Genomic DNA, 27049 nt, shown 5'->3' on the forward strand with positions numbered 1-27049 from the left:
GTTTGGGTTTAACTACTGTCAGTTTTCACTTAAGGTAAAAACGAAACAGAAAAGAAATCCACAGGTTTTTTGTTGTTGAAAAAAAGGAAAGGTAGTCAATGACATTATCTGAAGAGAAGGCTTAAATTCTGCTTTTGCAAGATTTCTTTGTTTGGTTTTTTTAATAATATAATTTGATGCATAAACTGCACAATTTTTCTTAATATCTCTTTTCCTAACTTCATTATGTCTCCTACTGTAAACTTTCCAAATGTCTCACAACCCCATAACAAGTTTCGTACCAACTGCTGAATGAGTTCCATTCCATGATAATGGCAAAAATACTGTAATCCATTTTAACTCGTTCTGTATTTTGGGTAACAATGAAATGCACTCTGTTTGCTCTTGACAGTGTATATATTTGTGCTATCAGCTACAATTGTCTTTATATTGAATCAATATATGATAAAATGGGCTGTATTCTACAAATTATTTCTTGTTCTCTAGCAATGGCTTACTGTAAGGTATCATCTTTCATTACCTTTAAGTTCTCCCCAATTTACATACTGTCAGCATTCAGATGTTTGTTGCTTTATAAAAAAATAGATGTTAGTCTTTCACTCTGGATGAAGTCAGTGTTTTTAGCTTTTTCTCTACAGGAAATTGTGTAAATGGAAATACATCATAAAAGAAAAGCTTAATGTTCCAAAGTACCCAAAGAATTTATGTCAGAAAACATCAGAATTTGCCAAATGAGCCTGAAAATGTTTGTGAAATAGAGATGTAGAGTGATGAACTGATTTGAATCTCTGCTGGTGGATGCTTGATTCAAAGTCACAATGGTTTTGCTTCACTAATGTAATGAAATAAAATCCCCATTTTTTATTTATTTCACAGGTCAGGGAAAATATTGGTTAGTGGGAAAATACTGGTTGGTGTGCGACAACACGGAGTCTGTCAAGTGATAAAGGAGAATGTGCAATACATTATGTCCTATGTTCATGTGGATTTAGTGCTTTTATAAAAAATTATATAAAATTCTACTTGATACTAGAGAAATGAAAAATTCAAAGCAATTCTAACCAGGAAATTTTCATTTCCTCCCTGTGGTGGGGGACATCTCTTTGGACACAATGGATGGAATGTCCCAGTCCCGGATTCCAGCTGGCAAGCCAGTGTGAGAAACAGAGAAGTCCTTGAGACTGTGCAGAGACTATTCAGCACTTGGTAAGAATTCCTACTCTATCAACACTGTTTTGATCACAAATCCAAAACATAGTGCCATGGGAAATACTAGAAAAAATTATCTCAACAAAAGCCATTCACTCCTTCATGGATGCAAAACGTTCTTTATTGATGAATTTTTAAATAAATTCAAGGTTCCCCAAAAGAGGAAACTGCCTGTTGCCTTTTTCCAAACCAAACTAATATGGTGTTAAATAATTTCATTTACTGTTTAAAATTTGAGACAGAAAAAGAAGGCCTCAACTACTGAAATCACATTCCTAGTAGAAAAATATTTACAAGACTGATGTCAAAGACATGGATACAGAATGTAAATGTTAGACACATTCTTTTTGCTAATGGAAGAAACTCAAGGAATCAAGAGTAGTCAGTTCTTCTTTGTCTTTCACATTAGGATGCCACAAATTACCTGGTTTTGGGTTGTTATTCAGTCAACATGATAAATCAAGGTTGGTGGGTTGGCATTTTTATCTACAAAAAGAATAAAGATAATTCACTTCTTAAAACAATCATAAATATGGTACTCACTCAAGTCACTCTTCTGAAATGTGGAGAACATGAAACCAAATTTTCAATATGATACAACTGTACTCAGTCCTCAAATTTAGGGTATCCTGTGCTGAATTTCAGTAAATATCTGTAGACAAAACAGTTCCAGAGACAAAATAAATGTTATCAGCTTAGGCACAAGCTTAAGTCTATAAATGAAATGCATGTACTAGCCACAAAGCTTTAAACATGTTCTATTTCCTTCAGGCACAAATTATGAGTCTTAGGACAGAAGTAACTGGGTAAAATTCAATCATTTATCAAATGTAGAATGAGAACAGATTACATAGACCTCCAGCCCAGGATGTTAAAATGTACTTAACTAGATTCTTGAGTTGATACTGAAGAAAAATTATCACCACCACTTGGGAATTTAAAATAAGTAATATTCCACCTCAAAAATATGTATTTTTCATTGTTGACTGCAAAGAGAGAATTGGTGGCTAACTTTGAGTCCAAATCTACGTCATAAATGAAGTAGGTGGGTGAAATAAACTCCACCATGGGGGCAAGGATTGTGCACAAAGAAATCTCTAACTTCAGCCCTTCCAGAAAACAACATCTTTTCTGAACACAGCTGAAAACAGGACAACATTTTGTTGCATGTATCCAACACTAACAAATACTTTGAGGCTCCCATGGCCTAGGAGTTGATTATCAGTTCATAAGCAAAGAAAGCCTCAGGATATTTAAGTAAATGGGCTGCCAAAAAACATTCAGATCAGCCCAATGAATCTATTGAGTATAAATAGTACCACAGCCCTTCTTCAGAGAGTGAACTGTGCTTAAATTTTGTTGGAAACATGGATCTGTTCAAAAATGATCATTAATTTGGGTCTGATTTTTTTTTTTTTTTTCAGAACATGAAAATGGTATTTATTATGTGTAAGTTTATATAGACAAAACCCCAGATCCCAACCAGAAGAAAAGGAAGTCTTCAGAAAACTTTTGTCATCTACCTGTAAAAATGCCTTCCAAAACTATAATTTCAGCTGCCACCTAACTCAGATTTTGGCAAATTCAGACTTGATGGGAAAATGTTTAACCTTCCATTTTTGTTACTTGTTATTTTTTGTTCTTCAGTGAGACACAGAAGTTCTCATCCTGAACAAAAATTGTCTCTTCCTAAACATTTCAAACTATTTTTTTATTAGGGGGGTGAAATAACAGAGAAGGGAGACTTTGAAATGTAGTTAAAACATATGGGATCTCTAGGGATAGAGATCCCTGAAGAGTTCCTTCCTAAAATAGATTGTGATCATGAGGCTGGACCCACATTTTTATGGTGCTTCAGTCTCTCTCTGAAAATTAATGTTTCATTTTCCCCTCGAGGTTCAGGTGCTCAAATCCATATTTCCACCCACCATCCTGTGGTTTTGGCCACCTGAATCACCACTAGCCCTGGTGAAGATTTTCTCACTCTTCAGAAAGAATCAAAAAACCAAGTGAATGCCCTCAGGATGGGTGAGAGCTTATCTCTGTAAACATGTTCTTTGAAAGTTCACCTCAGGGTGAAAAAGAAGCTAATCATAAAAAAAACTGCACTTGCCCAACCACAGGAACACAATTTATGGCCAAACTGTAGCTCTGACCTGACTTTCTCTGTGATCATTCACTTAAATTTATCTACTCAAAATTAATTATGCCACTTCCACAGCAACTTTGCCATTTTAAATGCATTTTAAACACATCCATCCCCAGGTTGGAATCTAAGGTCATGCTCATGTGGGATTGTATTTTGATTTTTTGAGTTGGCTTCAATAGGGGTTTAAAACACACCATGTGTGCTCTTAGGCATTGTCCTGATTAGTACTGCTAAAAAAAACCCATCTCTTGATGAGTGACAAGGATAGCACACATTTTATAAACATATATATATTTATGTATATATATCAGAAATATAAAATTTATGAATAAAAAGTTAAAATCTATGAATAAGAAAAGTCTTGATTTCAGGTTTTAATACAGAAGAAATATTATCTTGTAAGAAAAAAAAACCCCAAAAATCATACTTTGAAGGTGAAATATCTAAAATTATTGCTGGTGTCCAAAAAAAAAGGCCATTTTTCAGGCTTCTCAGAAAGTAAGCTTGAAAACTGACCAAAGGCATCTCAAATGCCTGGAAATTGGAAACCTCAAAAAGAGTTTGAGTCAGAGAGCTGGATAAAGAAGAGACCAAGCCAGCAGCTGTGAAAAACAAGAATTTTGTTTTCCTATACTGATAAACAACGGCTCGGCTTTCTTCTGGCGCTGCAAAGGAGATGAAAACTGTGGATAAAATCAGGACTAAAAAGTCTTCAAAAGGAATTTCTCATCCTCTTTCCCTCCTCTCTTCTTTTTTCTCCCCAGGCAAAGGTTACTGTAGAGCTCAGATGAATAAAATCCCAAGATACAACATTACTTTACTGTCCTCATTAGTTTAGCTGAGTAAGGCATTCAGCACAGGAATGTTCAATTAATTCCTTTAGAGATATTTACATCCCTCAAAAGGCAAGTTCATGGGGGTTTTTCAAAGCACTGTGGATGTCTTTGTAAACAGAAATTGAGACAGAAGTTGTGCACACCAAAGTTTCCTTGAAATTTTCATAGTAAAGGGTGTTTGTTTTTTTTTAAATCTCAAGCTATAATATAGAATAAGAGTGTTTAAAGTCATGTGGCATAAATGATTTTTGGAAAAATATTAGTTGCAAGTATTCCATCAAGCTCTGATGGCTATGAATTTGTCTTTTACTTAAGGTTTGTAGATAATTCCAGAGAAAACTTACCTGCCCCTCTGAATTCCTTCACAGAGAAACAAGTCAGCTTTTTTTAAAGGATGGCTGAAATTTTTTTCTTTTACCACCTTTTATTACAAAAAAAAACCAAAAACAACCAAACTAAAAAACAGGCAAAAGAATCCAAAACAAAACCCCCACATACAATCAAGCAACTGAACTGTTTCAGTTATTAAAGGCATGTGGAGGAACCATTTCTTCATGAATTGAATACCAGCAGAGAACATCAAATAGAAAATAGAGCAAATTCAGGTAAACTACAGCCTGGAAAGAATAAATGTGGTTTTATTTATACAAATCTCACTTTTATGAGAAAGAAGAGGCTTTCAAAACCATTTAAGTGGTTATATAGTTATATATAGTTATATATGATTTTATAGTTTTTTACTTTCACTGCAAATAGTTTTTTTCTTGAGTCTTTTATTCTTTTCATATTCTCTGATGTAGCTTTAACAGAGGAAAAATCCTTGCTTATGTGGGATAGCCAAAGGCAACAGAAAATCACTGTATTTTGGAATATATACTTTACAAATGTGGCCTTAATAGTTACATTTAGGCCTCTTCATTACTTTTTTAACAACACAATTGACAAATAACTACAGAAAGTGTACAGTCCAGAAGAAAATGTTATATTTGCAAAGATAAATAATGGGCAGTGGAGCTAAATATTTGGGAAAATGAATTATTTTCCTATTGTTTCTGAAAAAAAAAATTGCTTGCCAAATCAATGCTCTCTCTGTTAATTTTTTCTTTCACTAAGTTTGAGTAGCCTGAATAGAGTAAATTTGATTCCTGGTTCATTATGCAAGTTATCTCAATTAAAGCCTAAGATATTGTATGTGCAGACACACTCTGAGTGTGAAGTCAGAGAGGCTGAGGGATTTATAATTCTACATATGAGTAATTAAATTCCCAAAATGGCAGGATCCTCCAAGATAAATTCTTCTAAGGCTGAATTTTCAGATTTAAATTAAAAAAAAAAAAAAAAAAAAAAAAAGAAGAGACATAAGAGCTTGTTATTGCAATGAAGATAGAAACACACTTGGACACAAAGGACACCAGAAATCAGCAGCCTGGTGGCCATAAAAACAGAAATTCAGGATTTGCAGATATTCTTATTTCAATCTTTGCAATAGCTCTAGATAGTAACAATCAAAAGTTCATTTTTCCTTATTGTTCACCTGACCTTTCCCATGAACTCTCCAGATGTAAATGTTTGGGTTTGCAGCATGAATTGCAGAGAGTATTTGACTTCCATCACTGACAGCAGTTATCTCAAACTCAGGTTTGCTGTGCAAATAGTGGAGACTAAAAATTCACTTCTATAAACTTTCTGAGTCAGTTGTTCAATATTCTCATCCAGAGAACTTCTCAGAAAAAAAACTTTCTTTTTAATAACAGCAAACAGGATGGTGACAGATAAAGATCTCTGGAAGCTATTTTATTCTAAAAATAGAACACTGTGGCACATTTCTCAATAGCTGTGTTTTCTCTTACAATACATGACAATGCCCATATATATAATAAGTTTTTCCTGCAGTTGAAGCTGTTAAACAGAATTTAGACTGCTTTTCTAACTTGAATAGACTTTTCGTAGATAATTATGTAATCTCATATGAATCAGACTAGAAAGGAGGGAAACACTGCACTGATACAATCAAAATCATCCTCAACTAATAGCAAATAAAATAAATTCATTTTTAATACCACATTATTATGGCAAGCAGTGAGGAATATTAAACATATAATGAATAACTGACACCAAGGTAACAAAAATGTTAATAACTTTTGACAGCTCATAGCATAATTAAAGATGCCATAGAATATTTCAGTCTGTAAAGTCTCTATCAGGAAGATTAATTTAAAGATTACCATATTAAGGGCAAAAATAGATTTTTCAAATCTATATTATTTGGGCCCTTTAGGAAAACATGTTGCTCTCAAGAACAGTACAAGGAGATATATTATATAGACATAAGTCTTCAGGCTCATTAACAAGAACAAACTCCTCTTAAATTTGCTGTATAGTGACGAGGAAAAGGAGTAAAAAAAATGTATCCAGTTTATGGCCAAGAAACTGCAGCCATGAATCAGAGCTGAACTGATACAGAGTAAGAAACAGAGTTATCATTAAGTTATAGAGACTAATAAATCCACACAGCACACCAGACACACCTACACGTTTGCATTGACTCACAGAAGGAAAATAAGACAGTAATGCTGCAAAAAGAGTATTTGTTGCTTGTGGTCCTTTCAAATCTTGATCTTCTCTTCAATTCCTCCTCCTTTCAAAAATTCAAATCTTGGCTTGTGGAAGAACTGAGGAATTTAAAGCAGAAATTCTGACAGGTAGCACAGTAATGAAAAACTCTGCCACTTCCTTTCCGAAAAGGATTATGCATTTAGAAAAAGGTAGTAATTAATATTTCCTATTTCTCCCTCAGTAAAAACTGTTCTTTCTGAAGAGAAGTATTACTGTTCCTGAGAAAAAATAGGAGTTGTGCGAGCTCAACCCCAGCGCCAGGCATGACTTTGGAGGCAACTCCCCCTACCAATGGCCTGGGATGAGATTTTATTCAGCAAAAGGAAACCCATCTGACCTCTACAATACAAATTTCCATACACTACAGAAAATATGGGTTTTTCTGGACAGTCACCATAGCTTTTCCTTCACAGTCTAGTTAATAATACTATCACAGCAAGGACATTTTACCCCATACAATAACATCCAGTTTGAGAACATAAATCTCTGAGAGATCAAAGTCGGGTTTCCAAAGGATGCACTGGGTTTGGGAACAGCAAAACTCTCTCCAGGAGAACTACAAGACAGGAAGACAAAGTGAGTTGTCCAGTTTCTGTAAATAGTCTTAGCTGCCTTAGAAAGGCAACAGAAAGTTAAGAGCTTTAAATTGAAGCTGTCATGCTTATGCAGTGAATTAGTATGGGGTAAAAAAAGGGTTCAGAACCGGTTTATGAGCATCAGCCATATTGTGGAATGACCTTCTTCCATCCCTACTTTACTTCCTCCTTAAGAAGCAGATATTTTTTTCCACAATAATATTTTCCAAATGCAACCTCAGCTCCTTAGCTTTCCTTCTCAGACTAGAGAGTTTGTTTCCCTTTCTCTATGAATACCCTAAATAAAAGTTTGACTCCTGCAAGCCTATCCTAGAGGAGTAAGGTCTTACGTGAGCCATTCCTTAAAGCTGTGGTAGAGAACTGGCAGCATGCTTCAAAATTCTTTGAAAAAAAAAAATCACAGGGAAAAGTAAACACAATAAATAATTTTTGGACAAAACAGAGCAGCAATCTTTAGGCAATGTTTGTAAAAATGAGGCATCAAGAGAAAAGTTATTTTAGAATACATTCCCCTGTTTTCTTTCCTCTCCCCTTGTCATTCTTTTTCTCTTTTTCTTTTTCTGGGAGTAATTTGAAGATTCCACTCTGCCATTTTTACATGAAACAGTAAATTAGAATTAAATAAATAATATTAAATATTATAGTAATATCATTAGATAATATAAATAATATATTAAATTCAATTAAATAAATTAATTAAAATTAAAATAAGTAAATTATGTTCTGACTGTATTCAAATTTAAAAGGCAAGTGAATTGTGCACATTTTAAGTGGAATTGTAGTGGTAGTGTATTGGTACCTCACTGCTCACTGCAGCTGGGTATAAAAGTGAAGTTTATTGAAAGAATATAGACTAGTATGAACAATGTACAAAATAATAGAGTATCAGCATATAGAGAGATATTTTAATGTCTCATTGCTACTCTCTCACATGTGATTATCAACTCTCAGTCTTTAGATCCTCCAGAGCCCTCCTTATTACTTCAGAAGTACAACTTAGAAGAAAAGCTAGAACATAGCAGCTATGCATCTGTACTAAAAATCAGGTTTTTAATCAGGTTTAGAAAGGGGGAGAATTTAAAACCATCCCACAACAGTGGAAATGGCCTAAAAAATCATACAAGTTTAACATGGTTTCCTCATTTCAGAGGCATAATTTACCATAATCTATCTACTACCTTTGAGATGCAAGGGCTTCTTTGGAGGATTTTATGTCTGTTAGGAATGTGGAATACCAGGGTTTATTTGAAGTCACCACACATCCTGTGATTTAAAGGCTCACCTTAAATTTATTGACGATTTTGTTGTGCAGTCAAGTCCATCACAGGGAACTGAACTTGCAATTCAAAACCCTGCCTGGCCTGTGCACTCTCCTCATCTTCAAATAATGCCACGGGTTACTTCTGAGCAAACCCCTTGTCTTCCAAGACAGATGTGGAATAATTCAGCCCTGTCTGTAAAGCCCAGGTTAAGTGACAGAAAATGATGAAATTACACAGAAAAAAAAAAACAAACCCATGCTTTTCTATCCTGTCACTTTGATAAATAATACATAAAATAAACATGAGACCTTGTAACGGTTGTGTGATACAAGAATCACAGAACCATAACATTGTTAAGGTTGGAAAGGACCTCCAAAATCACTGCTTGCCACCACTGACCTCCCCACCACTGTGTTCACCTTAAACCATACCCCCAGACTGCCAAGAACATTGGGTTTTGAGCAGTTCTGGGGGTGTTGATTCCCTCCCTTCCCTGGGCAGCCAATTCCATTGCCTGACCACCCCTTTAGGGAAGAACTTTTTCCTAATATCAAATCTAGACTGCTCCTGAGAAAATGCAAATTGAGACCATTGAATCTTGTCCTGTGTGCCATGCTGAAGTTTGAAACGGAAAGCCACAAAAAACTGTGAGGGGGAAAACAGAAAACAGAAGAGCAAAATAGGTATCAGTCATAGGATCGTGTTTTTGCACTTCCTTTGTAGGAACATTAAGTAAATTTCACCATATTCCCCAGAACACACTGAGAGAAGTCTTCCTTCCTCTTTTCTCTGCTTTAAACCCTATCACAGAGTGCACTCTTTTAATCTTAATTCTTTTTCTCTGTAAATAACTTTGCGTAATCATAATAGAAAATAAAAAAAGGAAATGTCAATTTGGGAAAAACAAATAATTGTTCTATGCGTCAGAGCCTTTACTGCTACAATCTTAGTGCCCCAAAAATTAACCGAGGAGAAAAAATTACACAGGTGAAATTATGTGTCTGAAGAGATTAGGCCATTTTAATAATTTTATTACATTTTATTGCAATACATTTATTCTGGATGACTTAGGACGAGTCATTAAAAATCAGTGCTGAATTTTGCTCTCCTAATTTCCAGATTACACAGCAGGTGGTGGGGATGGGGAAGAACAAGAAGAACAATATTACGTATGAAATGTACTGTAAAATTCTGCATCCTTATGAAATGAATTGGTGAAATTTCCAGCAAGAGTATGGTAGGAAACACAGATAATACTTTAGCAGAGTTTCTTCAGCACTTGTAAATAAAAAAAAAAAAATGGGTGCAGCTCTGTGCCTTTATTTTTCTTTTTGCAGTTTTTCTTGTTTTCAAGACTTGCTTAGAAATATCTCAAAAACAATAAGAACAATAAGAGACCAAGAAAAAGGGAAGCAGACAGGTGTGTTTGATAAACAACTCAGCTCTGAAAAAGACAATGCTGATGATCAGTTCCAGTCATTGGCTCCCTGACATTTCTAATCTGATTTCTTCCAGAGATGGCATCTCAAGCAGAAATCAGCCTAGTCCTGCCTCAGAAGTGAAGCAGCAGCAGAAGGAAACCTATAGCTGCATCCAACAGCACGTGTGCCAATTTCTGTGTACGTGAGAGAAGTGGTTTGCCTCTGCTTTTTTGTTGAATAGCAACATAAAAATGCCATTATCCCTACAAGTGCATTAGAAAGGCATTTAAAGAATGATGTGTATTCTGTGTGGGCTTTCAGGAACCACTGGACAGTGCAATGATCATGTGCACAAGATGCCCAGAAACACCATTTATCTGCCTATTTTTGCACAGCCTTGGAGCTTTTTGCACTGTTGTTTGTTTCCCAGACAGCATCCCTTGATCAGATTACATCATCCCTTTGTAATTCCCCCAGATGCAACATGTTCCATTTCTATAATTAATAAGTGACAATTGCTAGACAAACATGCTCTCTGGATGGAATAATTATTTCACTTGGAAATGTGCTGAAGCAATTAGAACTCGCTTTCCCTGGGCAGTGTGTTTGTAATAGCATAGTTTGCTGTGGAAAATTAATAGCTAATTATCTTTATCCTGAAACTTTGTGGGACAGTGCTCTGGATCCATCAAAAAGTACCTATGGTATTGCTGATTTACTGCTCCTGAGTCCAATCTAGTCTTATTTTAAGGATTTTTCCTCATATTTATAGTTTTTTACCATTGTCTTTAGCTGGGAATGAAATACAGAGGAACCAAAAACAAAACAAATATATAAAAAACAACAACAACAACAAAAAAAAAAAAAAAAACACAAAAAAACCCAAACAAAAATCTGTGATAATGAAAAGAAAAATTATTTCCATAAAAGTCTCTCCTTGTGAATACTAATTGGCAATGAAAAAGTAAAAGGAAAGTTTGTTTCAAAAAAACAGACTGAGTTGTCCTTGCTGTGTTAATATATCCAATTGAAAATGGTCAAATTTGCATTCATAGGGTTAACAGGAAGGGGTTGTATTTCACAGACAGTTAGGAAATGTCTGGGTTCAGTTCTTGTACAGAAATGTCTGCCACCCAAACCCAAATTTACTTATGAGTCTGCTTTCTCTGGCTAAACTGAGCAAAAAAAAAAAAATCACCAATCTGCTGGTAACATAATTGCACTACTTTAGCACAAAAACAATACTAATAAAATAGCAAACACAATGGCACTGCTGCACAGTGAGTCTCCTCATTTCTTGTATATTGAAAATATTTAGCTTAGAGAAGACACAGTTTCTTACTGCTGCCAGAGGAAGATCTATGGACAGTGGAACCCTTTCATCCTTTATTTTCTCCTAAGGCTTTTTTATTTTGGACAACTTCATTCATATTTTTTAAAAAATGAAACCAATACCCACACATATGAGTCAGGTAAATTCCCATTAGCCACTTTTACTAAATAAATACAATACGGGACTCCTCCTAGTAGAAATTCTCAGATGTTGGATTTTGAAAGCTTCTGAAACAAAATTAATTGGTACCTGGAAAGAAATCTGCAACTGAATGGGGGCTTCTACTCTTCTATTTTATGTCATCTGGTTAATTAGTTACTCAATCATTTCTTGCTTCTGTAAATGTGGCCTCTGCAATTCAGAAGAGATTCAGCAATGAAAGGCTGCAAGTTGCTCATGGCAATTCCTGTCCCATCTGTAACAGGTAAACAAGTAAACAAAAATTCCCTCCCACCAGGGGATGAAAGGCAGAGTGTGTGTATTTATGTGTTTCTATTATGGATCCTAGTACAATTTCAGTACCTGAAATTCAGTGTTCATCTACCTTCTCTCTAAGTGATTTAGAAAGTGTAAAGAGACAATAGCAACCAACTTGCATAGCAGCAACCAACAAACTGAATTTCAACAGCTGACTGAAACAGCCATGAAAATCCCATTAAATGCAAAAAAAAGGATAATTATATAAACTTTAGAAATACATGTTAATAGTGAATCAGCTGGGATTTACATTAATTTGGTTAAATCGCCAAACTACATCACAGCTTTTGTGTGTGTGTGTGTGTGTTTCCCTATTTAGCTGGATTTCCTACTCCTAATCCAAGAACCAGAAACATCCAAGACATTTCAAGAAGTTTCTTCCCAATGTGCCATTTTTTTTTTTCTGGAAATTAAACCTGTCCTGGATTTCTGGAGCAGAGGATGGTCCTCCACCTCTGATCATCTCCTGCTCAGCTGCTGCCCATCCCAGCCTGGCCAAGGCATGCCTGGATCACATGGGAATGTTCTCTCCTAGAGAACAGTGCCTCTGACGCACCTCAGCTTTGGAGCAGTTCCATAAAAATCCTATTTTCCCCCCAAAAGCTGGATTTACTGCAGCTTTCCAAAGTAACTGCCCAACAATGTGCAAACCATACGGTCCAAGACAAAAATGTGGAATGCGACCCTTGTTCATCCAAGTCTGAGAACCAGCTGGGCAAACACCTACATGTAAATATCACTGATCTCTTGGGAATTCAGATGAGAATTCTGACACCTACAAATAGGATTTTTTTTTTTTTTCTAAGACCCTGCTTATTTTGATCCACTTCAGAGAAATGCCAAGACAGATGTTCAAGATGCTCATCATATTCCATAAACAGGCTTAAATATTACATGTGAGTTTCACTAAAGATGTTTAAATGTCTGCATATGTGCACAAAATCACATAAAGATTTCTGTGTTTTATTCAGATATTTAACTCAAAACTAATTCTTCAGTAATTGCTTAGCATCAAAAGCTAGAGTGAATGAAGTCCGGATGCCACTAAAAAGCATTTTGAATGCCAGCTCTATAAAATATGTTTAATAAATAATCAAATACACATTTCATTCATACTTAGTCCTTTCCTGCGGATTGATATAGTTGAACCTCCATGAGGGTTGATGACAAAATACTTTAAAAATTTCCCTTTTGGACCACGGCATTCACTCTGTATGACTTTAAGAATCCCGGAATCCCAGAATAGTTTGGTTTTGGAAGGTTCCTGTGGAGCTCCCTCAGCCCAGGCCGTGCCCAGCTGGGGCTGCCATGGCTCCACACAGGGACACTCCAGGCCCTCCCTGGGCAGCTGTTCCAGGCCTCTGCCCCTCCATGGACACAAGTTCTTCCTCCTGCCGGGCTGCCGCTCGCTGCCCTTTATTTTATTCTCGGCAGCGCCCGGCAGAGCCCGGCCCCATCCTCTGGCAGCCCTCGGAGATGTTTGTGTGGATCCACGGGATCCCCTCCGGGCCTTCCCTTCTCCGGCCTGGCCGGGCCCGGCTCCCGCAGCCTCTGGAGCTGCTGCAGAGCCCAAATGCTGTGTGCGGCCTCCCCTGGGCCCTGGGCGGCAGCTCCTGGGCTCTGCTGGCCTGAGGAGCCCGGGGCTGGAGGCAGCGCTGCACAGGAGCCTCAGCTGGCCGGGGCAGAGGGGCAGGATCCCCTCCCTCACCTCTGCCTGCTCTCTCACACCCAGGCTCCCCCGGTACCAGGGTTTACAGATCGTAAATAGAGAGATGGTGGCAGAGATGAGATGGATGTAGGTTGATATTGGTATATCGTGGTGTTATAAATCTGTATTGTGATATTGGCTTTCGCAAGTATTAAGACGAATATCATATGTTAAATACTTTTTGGCTATGTATGTACTTTTTTTCTTGCTAACAAGTTTTAAGCTTAAAGGAATCTCCTAAGTACAAGCAAGGAAACCCCAGAGGGCAAAGACAGTGGGGCCCAAGCTGCTATCAGGAGAAGATATGAAGCCCATCTGCCCTCAAAGGAAGGATGAGGGGCTCAGACTGTTATCAACACTGACCATTTGCAGAAGAAAGGAAACCAGACTCAAAATAATGTTGGTCAGCAAGAATAATGATGACCAGCAGAAATAATGCTGACCAGCAGAAAAAGAACCCCATACAGAGCATGTTCTAAGAAGGCAGAACCAGGGAGGGGACATGCTTTGAATATGCATTAAACCCTCACAGCAGGAGGGGGATAAAAAGAGTGTTCCCAAGATACCAGGTGTGTTCCTGGCAACCCGCCAGGGCATCCGGCTGTTTTAATCCTTTGCTTTATTTCCTTTGTATCCTAATTGTCTTTTTGTTTATATTAAACTTTTTATAATTTATTGAGTGAATCTCATTTTTAACACTGGCTTGCACGCACTGTAGGCCTCTATATCTCATGCCCTTCCTAACTCTGGCATCACTTTGAAGTCTAATTATCTTTCATGTACTTGTAATTATACCACGTGTAAAACAGATCCCAAGTCTCTTTTAATGAATAATGAACTCGGTGCTTTCATTTGCCTGGGACAAGGGTTATGAAATCAACAAGGAGGGTCCCCATCCCAGAGAGCATCACCAGGCTCCCCCAGCATTGCCAAAGCCCTTGCCAGCATCTTTATTCCATTTTTTTGCCACAATGGGAAATTTTGTTCAGACCCACGAACCAGGATATGCTGAAGAAACCTCACCTCCACCAGGAACCAGCTCCTTACAGTAGAAAATTCCTCCATTCTGTGCTCATCTCCAGGTCTCACTGGGGTGGCCTAACTCACAGCAAGCTCCTTGTGTGGCCTGGACAGTGCAAGTCAGAACATGCAGTGAGAGGGTTAAAATTGTTCATTCTGAAGAACATCTCGCTCCCTACTCGTTCATAAAGGAACATCTGTTCTTTCAAAAAAAACCAAAAAAGTTAATATAATTGTGATAGATTGCACCAAATGTATTTCAAAAATATTTATAATACCCTGGATTAATTCTGATGAGTTCCACTTACACACCAGTGAATTTGTATATGGAAAAGACTAAACAATGACTAGACAAAGAAACATTAACCACTAATCCAAATATATATATTTATATGCTTGTATGCATATTTTTTATTTAGAAATCCAATAACCTACATGTCAGTTATCAATTAAAGCATCCTGTTACTTTCAAATTCCTTTCCTATTTTCACTGTCTTTGCCTTTATTGACTGAAAGATATATAAGTATTTCTTTTGGATCTCTCCTCCCCAGACCCCAAACTTCCTGGATAATCTGCAACAGAGAACAATGTGCAGAATTTTATATGTATGTTTATGTTTATTTTTCCATTTTATATTCATTTAATATATAAATATAAGCTTATATTTATATTTATATTTATATTTATATTTATATTTATATTTATATTTATATCTATATCTATATTTATATCTATATTTATATCTATATTTATATTGGTATAATATATATGTGTGTATATATAATACATATGTATACATGTATATCAAGGACAACCTGTAGCACTTCAACAGAAAAATGCAATACTATTTACACACAGTAAAATTTAGATATGAGCCAAAAGTTCTTCATAATGTAATTTAAAATGTAATTCAAAATTATATTCTGTGCAAGGGTGAGGACCTTATCTATTTAAAGCCACTTTATAATTTAAGTCACACAACAAAAATTGTTTTGACATTAAAAAATAATCTCTACCTCAAGTCACCATAAAATCTCAAGCTCATCAAGAAGAAAAAACAAAAATCCTTTACACTTTTCCTAACTCAAAATTAATCTGAAGAGGTTTTTTTTCATGACAATGATAACAGTAGATGATTGAATTATTTGATTAAATTCAGAAAACATAAAAAGCAAATTTCCTATAAAACATATCTGAAATACTAAACCATGTGACATCCTTGAGATTCCTCTTAGGGAAGAGCCACAAGCATTCAGGTGTCTCTCCATGCTGCAATCAAAAGTTATGACTTCCAGCTGCATGCACAAAGTAAATTCCCCTGCTCCTCTTTGATTATGATGAAACAGCCCAGAATGAGCAGAATAATTTGTACAAGAGAAATGAGATTGTCAGGAGCTGGAGCTAAAAACGGAGAAAACGCTCCTTGCGAGGGAGAAAAGTGGCAGTCAAGCAAATCATGTTCCTGAGTGAGGAAAATTCCCCAAAGGGACGTTGAGGGATTGTCCCAACTGGAGAGGTGATGAGACATCAGTTTGGGTGTAGGGGCTTTGTGTCAACAGCCTCAGGAAGCAAATGGAGCAGAGGAGGTGAAACTCTGCATTTTTAAGGTAAATTTTTCTACTGCAGCCACTCACCATCAATCTCTTAATCAGAATTCAAACAGACAAACAGGGCTTTTATATACGTGCATCTTTAAATCATGTAAATGAAACCCCTCAGAAAAGATATTTAGGGATTAACTGAATTTCATGTTTCATCCCAAATGATGACAATCAGTCAAAATAAAATGTTGTGCATAACGTTTACTTCGGAAAAGCACTGATTTGTAGCATCAAGGAAATTCTTAGCAAGGTAAATGTTTCTATGTATTCATGTCATGCAAACTTCAGTTTCTAATTTCTTTTTATATTCCTTGTCAGTCAAAAATATACTTTTTTACACAATAAATATATACCCGTATACAATGGGGAAGTGTCATTACACATTATAAGAATTGTATCACACATTTTTAAAATTTTCTTTCGAGATTTATGTTGTTGTCATGCTCTGAAACTTACAATGAAATTCAATTTTGTATGGATGCCAATCATTTATTTCCTAGAACAATTTGATGCCCACAACACATAGTTTTGAGATGGTTATATGTAGAAATCTATCATATACTTGTTTATGTAAATTTAATATTTGTAATAGTAATTAATATTTCTTTTTAAATAATATTGTAAATATTACAAAATTTAGCTTTGTTTTAGTGGTGCAAGAATAAATATATATATATAAATATATCTATAGGATCATTATACATATAATAATAAATGTTTATATATTATATATGTATTGTATAATATTTAATGATCTAAATAATATATATATATATATATATATATAATATATATTTACTTTATAAAAATAACTCATGAGTATTGAAAATAATTTAAATAATAGTCAGTTTGAAAGCTCTGCTTGCCTGAGCTTTTATCAGTTTTAAGATACATTTTTGAGTTACACATTCTGTTTACTTTGGAAAAAGAACACTCTCGGATCCTTTCTTGTTGCTTTAGAAACAGAAGGACTTGCATTGCTGTCTGGTTTTGTCCTTCTGTGTCATTTTTTTTCCCCCTTTTGATGGGAACTGGAATGGACTTCCTAAATATTTATGACCCTGTGATCAGGCCTCCTGCTAGCACTGCATTTACCCTTCAGCACTTAATCAGGATGGACATATTTAAAACATCAAGCCTGAATCTTGGCCTTCCTGTAGTCAAAAGACATTTTTCCATGGATTTAAACGAGTCCATGGCTCCATCCTCTGGGGAAGGTTCTTTGAAAAGTATTTTTTTTTTGGTGTCACTTCTGAGCAGTTGGTTGCTACCCAGCATTTTGGATTCAAGGCACTTAAAGGACAGGGTAAACAGCTCCAAAACTTTCCAGAGCAAGGCCAAGATGATTTTTGGGTTGATTTACAGATAGTCCTTTATGCCTCTTTCCAACTTTTTGAGTTTTGGTTTCTTTTATATCATTTTCCTCAACCTGCAAAAGTATTATCCTTAACTGACTGAAAATAATCACTTCCATATTATTTCGCTACACCCGAACTTTCCCTGGATTTTGATACTAAGACTACTCTCCCTTACCTCTTTAATTGTTTTCTTGTAATTCCACCCTCACAGAATCATGAGCTTTTACATAAATTGTGGAAAGATGAGCAACTGAGAAATGTTATTTTTGATGAATTTATTGCAGAGTAGAACTCTTATGGTTATTGAAAAATGTCTTCGGATTTTATTAGCATTGTGAATTGTAGCCATGAAAAACAGTACACACTGATGGAGAGAAGGAAAAAAAAAGTCGGAATGTCCTTTATATGAATTTTTGAATTTCAATTTGGTTTAATTTTTACTTCACATCTTTGGCTTAGACCAAAGAAAGTGACTTCTGAATCCTGTACTAGATCTTAAACTAGACAGACTCATTTCACCCTTTCTCTTCTGGGTATATCAATGGGAATTGGTAGACACAAGACTAAAAGCAACATCTGGAATTTTAAAAAAAAAAAAAAAATCACTCACAAAGACAAATTCAGAGTTCGTTCCAAATTACTTCTCTATAAATTGGGTGAGCTTTTTTTTTCTTGATTTTTCCCTTATATGTAATTGTTGGCCAGCTTCATGGAATCTGATTTGGTTTTTCACTGATTTTAACCTGACAAAAGTTAAATTTTATCTGGTGCAGCTCTGTTTTTAAAGGCAGAGATGTCAGGTTACACAGCTCGTTGGCATCACGTGATTCTTTATGTTTAAAACAGGCAGTTATAAATACCTCCAGATACAAAAATAAATACAGGTGGATATATATGAATTTACTCCAAATTAATAGCAACCACATTTTTGTTTCACCAAGATTGTATGCAGCACCATTCGACCTATTTTGGCCCAAAGATGGAAAGAATAAAGCAAAGATATTTATTAGTGTCTTTCTTATCAGAGCTCTGTGCCAGAGGAAAGTGAGAAAATAAAACAAGTGCCAATTTTAGCCTGCCCAGCACAGAACATGAACAGTATAGAACATTTTCCATACAGCAGATCTGCCTCTTGTGGTTCAGGGCAATAACTCAGCCAGGGGCATGGAGGAAAAGTTTATGGCTTCACAAGTTCCAAAGTCTGAGATATGTGAGGTATTGCCCCCAGCCTCTGCACTACCCTATCTATCTGCCACTAACTGAAGAGGCTGGCCACTAATTAATAAAAAATTATGAAAGTTTAGAGACCTCTGCAGAGCTTCATTCTGTTTGTTTGGTAAAAATGAACAAACAGAAGTTTGCTTAAACAAGAAAGATTACGTTGCCCACCATGAAATTGTCATCTTTTCTGAGCAGAGGACCAAGAGGAATTAATTTTTATATTTGTGCTAAATTCTTCAAGGATGGAAGTATCTTGAAGCCTCATTAAACCAAGGCTCTTAAAATAAGCATCAACATCAGATTTATTGTGAAATAAAGTTTTACTATTATTTGCACAACTTTTATTTACAATATTTATAGCATTTTATATTCAGAACTTTCCCTGGAACTGTTATTAACATCTTCTGCCGAGAGCTTTTTCACAAATATCTTGGTATAGTACTTTCTTTCAAATTCTGACCAGGCAGCTATTAACTGAATGGAAGCAAAAGAGGTGTAAGTAATATTATTTCTCTGCATATAATATTTTCATAATAAGTCATCCAGTTAATTCAGGGGACTCAGCAAGGAGCCTCTGATTGCTCTTCCTGGTTTCTAATTTTGGTCACTCTCTGCTTTCAAACTGCCCACAGGGAGGACAAACACACCTAGGAGCTCTCAGGTCCTCAGGAGAGATGTTCACATGAAGTTTTTAATTGATTGCTGTCAGACAGGAAGGTTGTAGTGTATCATTCTTGGAAATGTTAAAAATCTGTCTGTAAAGGGTCCTGGGTAACTGCATCTGGGTGCCCCTGCTTGAGCACAGAGCTTGGGGCAGTGACCTACAGAAGTCCCTTTCACCCTCAACTAAGAATTCTGTGATTCTGACACTCCTTGTGACATCAGGGAGAGCTTGGATCAAGGTCATACTGTGACATTTTTTATGTCCTTAAGGAAAACATTAACCTTTTCCTTGAAGGCTTTCAAACACAGTCTTGACAGAACTGTAGGTTTCTGTACAGAGGTAGGTTCCTTATTGCAGTTTCATTTCAATAATTTTATCTCTGTCTACGTATTCTCCATGACTGAATTACAAATGAGTATATTAAAGTATATTCATAATTATCAGTGTAACCAGAGCCTGAATAAGCCATATTATACATGCTGAATTTATGGGGGGAAAAAGCAAAAATGTATCCTTCCTGTCTCATATATTCTTCTTAAGGCTTAATCAAAACGCACCTCATAGAATTCAAAATAGCTCTTCTTGAAAGAAAATAGTAGAACTGAAAAGTATTTCTGAAAATAACCTGGAAAAAAGGGATCTCCTATCTGACTACTAATGTATGTTCTGAAGAGACATATCATCACGTTACCATTCCCTATATTATCCCTAAATGCATGGGTTCCTCCATATTAATCCAATCGCAGCCTAGAAACATAAAATGTTGTCAAAGAATCAACAAATTCATGAACTGTGTGAGAAGTAACCACCAACTTTTACACAAGTTACTTATTATGACATTATTTTTTATCTTATTATATTTCCATTGTGTTTTCCTCTTTATCTTTCTTTACCTGGCATGAGCTACCCCCAGTGACTTTGAACCACTCAGTTCTGAGGGCTAAAATAATAACAGAAATTGAAATGAAAACCAAACATAACTCTATGATAGGAGACATAAGGAACTGTGCATCAAAGTGGGCTCTCAAGTAAAAAGCAAAGACCAGTAGAAAAGCAGAGATAGTCACTACAATGGGACAGCACACTGAAGAGAGATAACCTTATTTTTTTTTGTTTCCTTGCTCCAGCTATAGCTCATGGTAATGATGATATCAGCACGAAGCTGAAGGCTGCACAGTTCAACCAGAAAGCTTCCTCCATTACTAGAGAGGTCAGCTCTACAGAAACTTGGAAATATGAATCAAGATACACAGAACTTGGTCAGCTTAAGCTAGCCAGCTGAGCCAAACAGGTGAAAAATACAGAGAATATTCACATTTTAATTAAAAATGTTATGCATCAGCTTTAAGTGGAGAAAGCGCTTCTTAGATTGCTTCAGGTGATGGAGCAGGTGCAGAGTCCTGACTGGGTCTTTAGTACTCTCTGTGGCTCTGTGAAAAGTCTCTTCATCTCACCTTAATGTCAGACATCTATTGAACTACTTATCTGGATGTCTTCTACAATTGTCTGAGAAAAACAAGCACAATTTATTTAACCTGTTTTAACACACCTATTTAAGGATAAAATTATTTGTGCTCTTCCAAGTGCTTTCGATTGGCTGTAGCAGATAAATGTGTTATCAGACACAGGCTGATGTAGTTTTCAAAGCATGGACTGATGAAACCCACCTTGCCACCCCTATTTTCTCTCATCCTTTTTCCACAGTTATCCATCTAAGCTCCAAGATTTCTGGAGAAGTGGCAACTTCTAATTTATGTGATGGTGTCTTGAATCAATAATCAAACTACCACAATAGCACTTCAGAGACAGCAAAGCCTTTTTCTCCCCCTTTTTGAAAGATCAGCACTGTTAATGTACCTGCAAATGCTTTTTTGACCTCAAAGTTAGGATAATTTTTTAAGTTCTCACGGGGACACACTTGGTGTCTGGTGCTGTTTGCACACTCAAAATAAAATGCTCACAGATTTCCCAGCCATTGCTGGCCCTATCCAGAATTAAACCTTCCTACAGCTCTTGCAACAGGGTTTTGGTACCTCAGACCACTCTTTTTTAAATACCTAACAACCAGGCTTTATTATTTTTACATAGCATCATCTCATTTTTGTGTTAGGAAAACATAACCAGGAAAACCCTTGCCTAAATTTTGCACAGTAAAATTCTCTAAAAAAGAACAAAATCATGCCTATTGCTCAGAGATCTGGCTTTGTCTGGAGAAAAACCATTCACAAGGTGAGGGAAACCGCTATGAAAACAATTTTGAAAGACTAAAAACCAAAGAAACTCTTTTCAATTTGCAGTTTTAATTTCAGTGTTTGCTTTTCTTACTTACCTTCCTCTGCCGCGGGGTCTGAGTCAATAGAAACTACTTTGGCTTCAGAGAAACTGCCTTTTACAACTAAAAAATAAAAGAACTTGTGAGGCTTGCTCAGGCTGCAGTGACATGAAAGCAAGACACTGTTTTTATTAGATCCAGGTAAAATCAGAAAAGTAAAATTATTTCCGTTTGCCTCAAGGGAGTGTTGACAATAATGACATTTTGCAGTTCTGCAAGAACATTGGGTTTGCGCACTGTGGCAATGTAAATCACCTCGAGAGTTAGATTTTGGCCTTGAAACACATTTTATCATCTTCTCAGTAACTTGATTGCATTGGGACCTCTGTTACTACTGGAGAAATGCGTCTAAAATGTTTTCCTAATGTCTGCAGTTGTCAAAATATCCTGTTATTTGCATTGTACAGCACTCTGGAAGGACAATCTTGTCTTCCTGAGCTGAGCTGAGTAGCCCATATCAGAGCTCAGTCATATTTATAGTCTTCATGTTTTGCAGTAATTTGCACTGGAATTGTACAATACCAAAGGCAGTACTTGTGCCACCTTCTGTGGGTTTTTTTCCACTCCCTTTCCCTGCTTGTTTGTGGGAAAACTTAACACTTATCTCCTTGAAATGACTTTATATTGGAAATAAATAGAGCCTAAATTCTGCCCTCAGATGAGCATTAAGTTTTTGCTGATGGAAATAATAAATTTGACTCATATCCTCTTTATACCTCTGCAGCTCTGCAGAGAGTGCTCAGGAAAAGCAGATGCTATCTGCTTTTCAGAAGTGGTTCTGCCAGGCATAGTGACATTTATTTGTCAAGATGAAAATAATGAAAAATTAATCCTCTAGCCATTAGTGGAAAAGGGATAAAACCGATGCATCCTATTAACAAAACAAAACAAACAACAACAACAAACAACCTTTAAAAAAATTGAACTTTTGTTTTGGCACTGGGAACTCTTCAGGTACAGAAAATACCCAGCAGTGTCAGCCCAGGTTAGGACATGATGTGTTTTCCTCACTGTTTGTTTTTTCTCCTTTGCTGTGAGTCTTCTGGCCTTTTTAGATGCTGAAGAACAATTAAACATGAACAATTAGCTGGGAATGAGCAGGATCTGCAGACATTAAGGAAAAAGAGATTAAAGGTGGTTCACATATGAAAAAAAACCTCCTCATCTACTTAGAATTTTGCAAGCATGATGGACAACATAAAAAGAAAGAAAAGAAAAGGAAAAAGAAAGTCTGTTTTAAAAAGAAATTGAAATAGTTGCATTATACTCTTATTTGGAAGGTAAATGAATTACAATTAACAAAATGCCCTAAAATTTCCATCAAATGTTGACAAGCTCTCTTTCAGTAAAATGGTGAATGAAAGTGTTCAGTCAAAACAGAAAATTCAGGTTGACTTGTAATGATGACTGTAAGAATACTTTCTGCTAATGATGAGCAATTTGGGAAACACAGAAATTAAAAGTAGTGTTGCTCAATTCAATACCTAGAGAGAAAAAAGGACAAAACCCATGTGTAAACATACCTGAATTTCTGTCTAGATTTTCTTCCTGAAAGAATTCTAGACCTTTCTATAAGGATGGCAAAGCTCATCTATTTCATTTGCTTCTGTCATTGTGGAGTGTCGAAGAGTAGAAATATGTCCTTTTTAACTGCCTTATATAAGAGAAGTGGAAAATATTGAAATGGTGTCTGGGCTTCTTTATTCTGTTTTGATTTGGGGGTTTTTTAGTTTGGTTTATTTTTTTAAACTTCACCTTAAGAGGCCCTTAGAAAATAAAGAATTTTTTACAGGCATAAATAAATGTTAGAAAATTAATTTTCAATTTTTGTTATGACAAGAAAGGCCTTTACCAGAAAACAGAGGAAGATGAACTAATACCATCAAAGAGTATTTGATCTCCTTCTTACATATTTTCTTGAGGAGTTTTCTTGAAAGTTAACAGCTGGAGCCACTTAGAGTGACTTGACACTTGTGCAATTATGTATATTTTTGTAAGAAATTCTGAAGCAGGCTATTCTGTTGTCAATTATAAACTTAATAAAAATATACACATCGCAGCAGGACGACCCCAGCTAGGAGAGAGAAAGGGAATGTGACAAATTTACAAACCTTCACGCCTTCCAAAGCAGTCCTACCATGACTATTAGTGACAACAGAAAATTATAATTGCAGTCACTATTAACACTAGTTTAAATTTCACATTAGCCTCAGTAAAACCAAGGTCTTAATTTGTTGCTTTTTGAAGGAGGGATACCTGAGGTGGGAGCAGAAGAAGTTGAAATGCAGCGAGGAAAGTGCTCAATATTCCAACATAAGTGCAAATGGTACCTAAACATGGCTTTACAGGTGTGTTTTGTGGCTATATGGAAAATACACCAACCCTCATGTTTATTTTAATAAAGTGTCATGCAGATAAAGCACACAGGGAAAAATATCAGTATTTATTTAAGAACTTTCCTGTCCACCTGTATCCCTCATAAAGCACCCCATTGCAGTGCTGGCACGTAAATTCCTGAGTAAATGTCTGTGCACAATAGCCTGCAAATGGTGATAACAAAATATTCAATCTGCTCTGAAGGCAGGGGGTTAGCACAATGGCATCTGCTCTTATATCTATTCTCACTGTCAGCATGCAAAATACAAAGAAACCAGGAGACTGGAAAAGAAAAATCTGGTGTGTTTAGTACAAATGACAAATACTATAAGGAAACAATATCTCCTAATTTATTATCATGCTGGGATCTGTTCCCTTTGTGTTTATAAATGAATTTAGTTTATAAGTGAAAACAGATTGCCTGGCTGTTTTGAGATAGAAATAAACAGACGCTGAACTGTTATGAGTAACAGGAATAAATTCCTAAGAAATAGCTTGTCTTAGATCAATGACTCATCTTAACATATTTATTTATAATGCCTACATCAGTGAAAGAGGGACGGGCTGCAGATGTCATTTATCTGGATTTCTGTCCCCCACAACATCCTTTTCTCTTAATTGGAGAGATATGGGTTTTATGGGTGGACATTTATATGGATAAGAACGTGGTTGAATGGTCCCATCCAGAGGGTTGTGGCCAGCGGGTAAGAGCACTGATGGATAAGCTCCACAGTCTTAATAGATATTTTTTTATAAAGAAGAAATAGGAAGATAAAAGATTTTTTTTTCAGTAATAACAGGAGGGCACTGCAAGAAAAGACTGAGGGTCACTGCACTCTGCTAGAGAGCTCACATGATGTTCAAAGAAAATTTACCTGAACAGTTAGTTTTAGACCACGCTTTGAGGCAATATTTTTTGTTGATTTTTTTTCCTGTGAAGTGTTGTGGTCTGACAACCAGGCATGAGGAAAAGCAAAAACAAAAACAAAAAAAAAATCAATTAAAAAATATAAGTTAAAAAATAAAAGTTGCCTGCTCAATATTGAAAAAAAAGATTAAATAAATATTTTATTTTCCAACTATTTTTTTTCCTAACCAGTACATAATTTCCATATGTGATGCAGTTGGTACGTGCTACAAGATTGGTTTCTTTTAATAAACAATCCCATTTCTTCAATAAGGAGACAGGAAGATGAAGAGGAAAGATACAATTAGAACAGTTTCACATTAGCCATTATTAAGAGTTACATAAATTTTGTTGTGTAGTGCTACTGTGCAAAAGATAAATACCACAAGAAATCTTATTCTCATTTGAGAGAGCTTGCAGCTAACTTCCACAGGAAAAAAAAACAAAAAAAACCCCAACAAACCAGAATTTAAAACCCAAGAGTATTTGATGGATCAGGAACATGCAGGGGGTTTTCTCTCTGTATTTCTTCTCTCTAGGTATTTTTACCAGTAAGTTAAATTATAAAAATAAATCTCAGCCGGAGCAGAATGAACCTCACATTTCTCTCCAGTCAATCTTACACCTCCAGAGTGAATGCTAAATATTTTAGGCAGAAATTAATGAATTTTGCCACACATCCAAACCCTTCTTTGCCTTGGAGTCAGCAGAGCAGTTCAGTGTACTGAACTTTCTGCTTCACTGACCCTCTGTGCCCCGTGTTTCAGGCCCTGCTTGAGGCATGGCTTAAATTTTTGATGAGGAGGAGTTGGTGTCTGGATCTCAACAGCCCTGACTTTGGGGTTAAGGCAGTAAGTAATAAAGAAATGAAAATACCTGTATTACACTCAAAAATTAGTCATCCTTGCATTGCTGAAACATGTTTGAATCATTCAGAAACGTTAAGGATTCCAGGGACCTGAAAATTACTTGTATTTTTATGTAGCCCTTGGTGGTATTACAGGACTTGACTAAAGTAGCAACCAGGTGTTTTTAAAACCTGGGTATTATTTTAGCTTAGCCACAGAAATTTGTATGTGGTGGAGAACTATTAATAGAGAGAGTGAAAAGTTAATGCTGTTGCACCTCAGATGAGAAAATTGTGTCATCTGGCAACCTGAATAGAAATGGTTCGTTCCAATGAAGCACCACAGGGGAGAGATTTCTTTAAGAGAAAAAGAAGAAGAAAGGAAAGGATTGAAAAGAAGGAAAGGAGGTAGCAGAGCATTGTCCATAAAAGTGCAATTCAGAAAAACAGAGTGGATTTACAGTGGGTTTTGGAAAAAAAATCACTGTTCTCTTCCTGCCATATGGATTGGAATTGTTCCATCTGCCAAGGGCAGGATCCCGAAGAAGTTTTTTGCTGTTTCTTCATGGAGTGATGGTGCAAGTGGAAAAAAGCAAACAAAACAGAAAAAAACAAACCAAACAAAAGCAACAAAACCAAACAAAAGCTACAGGCAGTGAAAAATTACTCACAGACTTTGTCCTGATGCCATCATCGTGGGGGACACAAAGGTGGTTTAGGATCCTTGCATATTCATGTCCCATACTTTCCAGCCTTGTGGAAAGGCCATCTTTCCTATAGTGGGTACTTGCACCTATTTGAAGAAGCCTGAAACACCACTGGATGTTTATTTCTGTGTTTCCTAAACTGGCTTTTCATGATGGTGTTAGCATGCACATTGGTGCTATAGAAGACATGTAAAACACAGCACAAACACTTAAATCATTTAAAAACATGACAAAATTATATTTTTTGTTAAATTGCCCATGCAACTGTAGTGAGGAGAACTTAATTAAGCTAGGCGTTGTCTCTATTAAAAATGAAGATAAGATCAAGACATTCCAGTAAATACAATTAACACTCCTACAGCACAGCAAGTTATAGAGGAATAAACATATTTTGATGAATTCACCTTT

The 27049-nt window shown here is 36.1% G+C and overlaps 1 long non-coding RNA gene across 1 annotated transcript; it reads right to left on the bottom strand.

Annotated features, from left to right (window-relative positions):
* Positions 1 to 8688: 8688 nt before the first annotated feature.
* Positions 8689 to 13499, bottom strand: LOC111941681 (uncharacterized). The gene is made up of 3 exons (XR_015280543.1): positions 13016 to 13499; positions 11672 to 11773; positions 8689 to 8860 (listed from the first exon to the last, which is right to left on the bottom strand). It is a non-coding gene; the product is annotated as an uncharacterized LOC111941681 (long non-coding RNA).
* Between the last annotated feature and the right edge of the window lie 13550 nt (positions 13500 to 27049).

This window comes from Cyanistes caeruleus, chromosome Z (assembly GCF_971803275.1).
Source record: "Cyanistes caeruleus chromosome Z, bCyaCae1.hap1.1, whole genome shotgun sequence".
In the NCBI taxonomy this organism is placed as follows: domain Eukaryota; kingdom Metazoa; phylum Chordata; class Aves; order Passeriformes; family Paridae; genus Cyanistes; species Cyanistes caeruleus.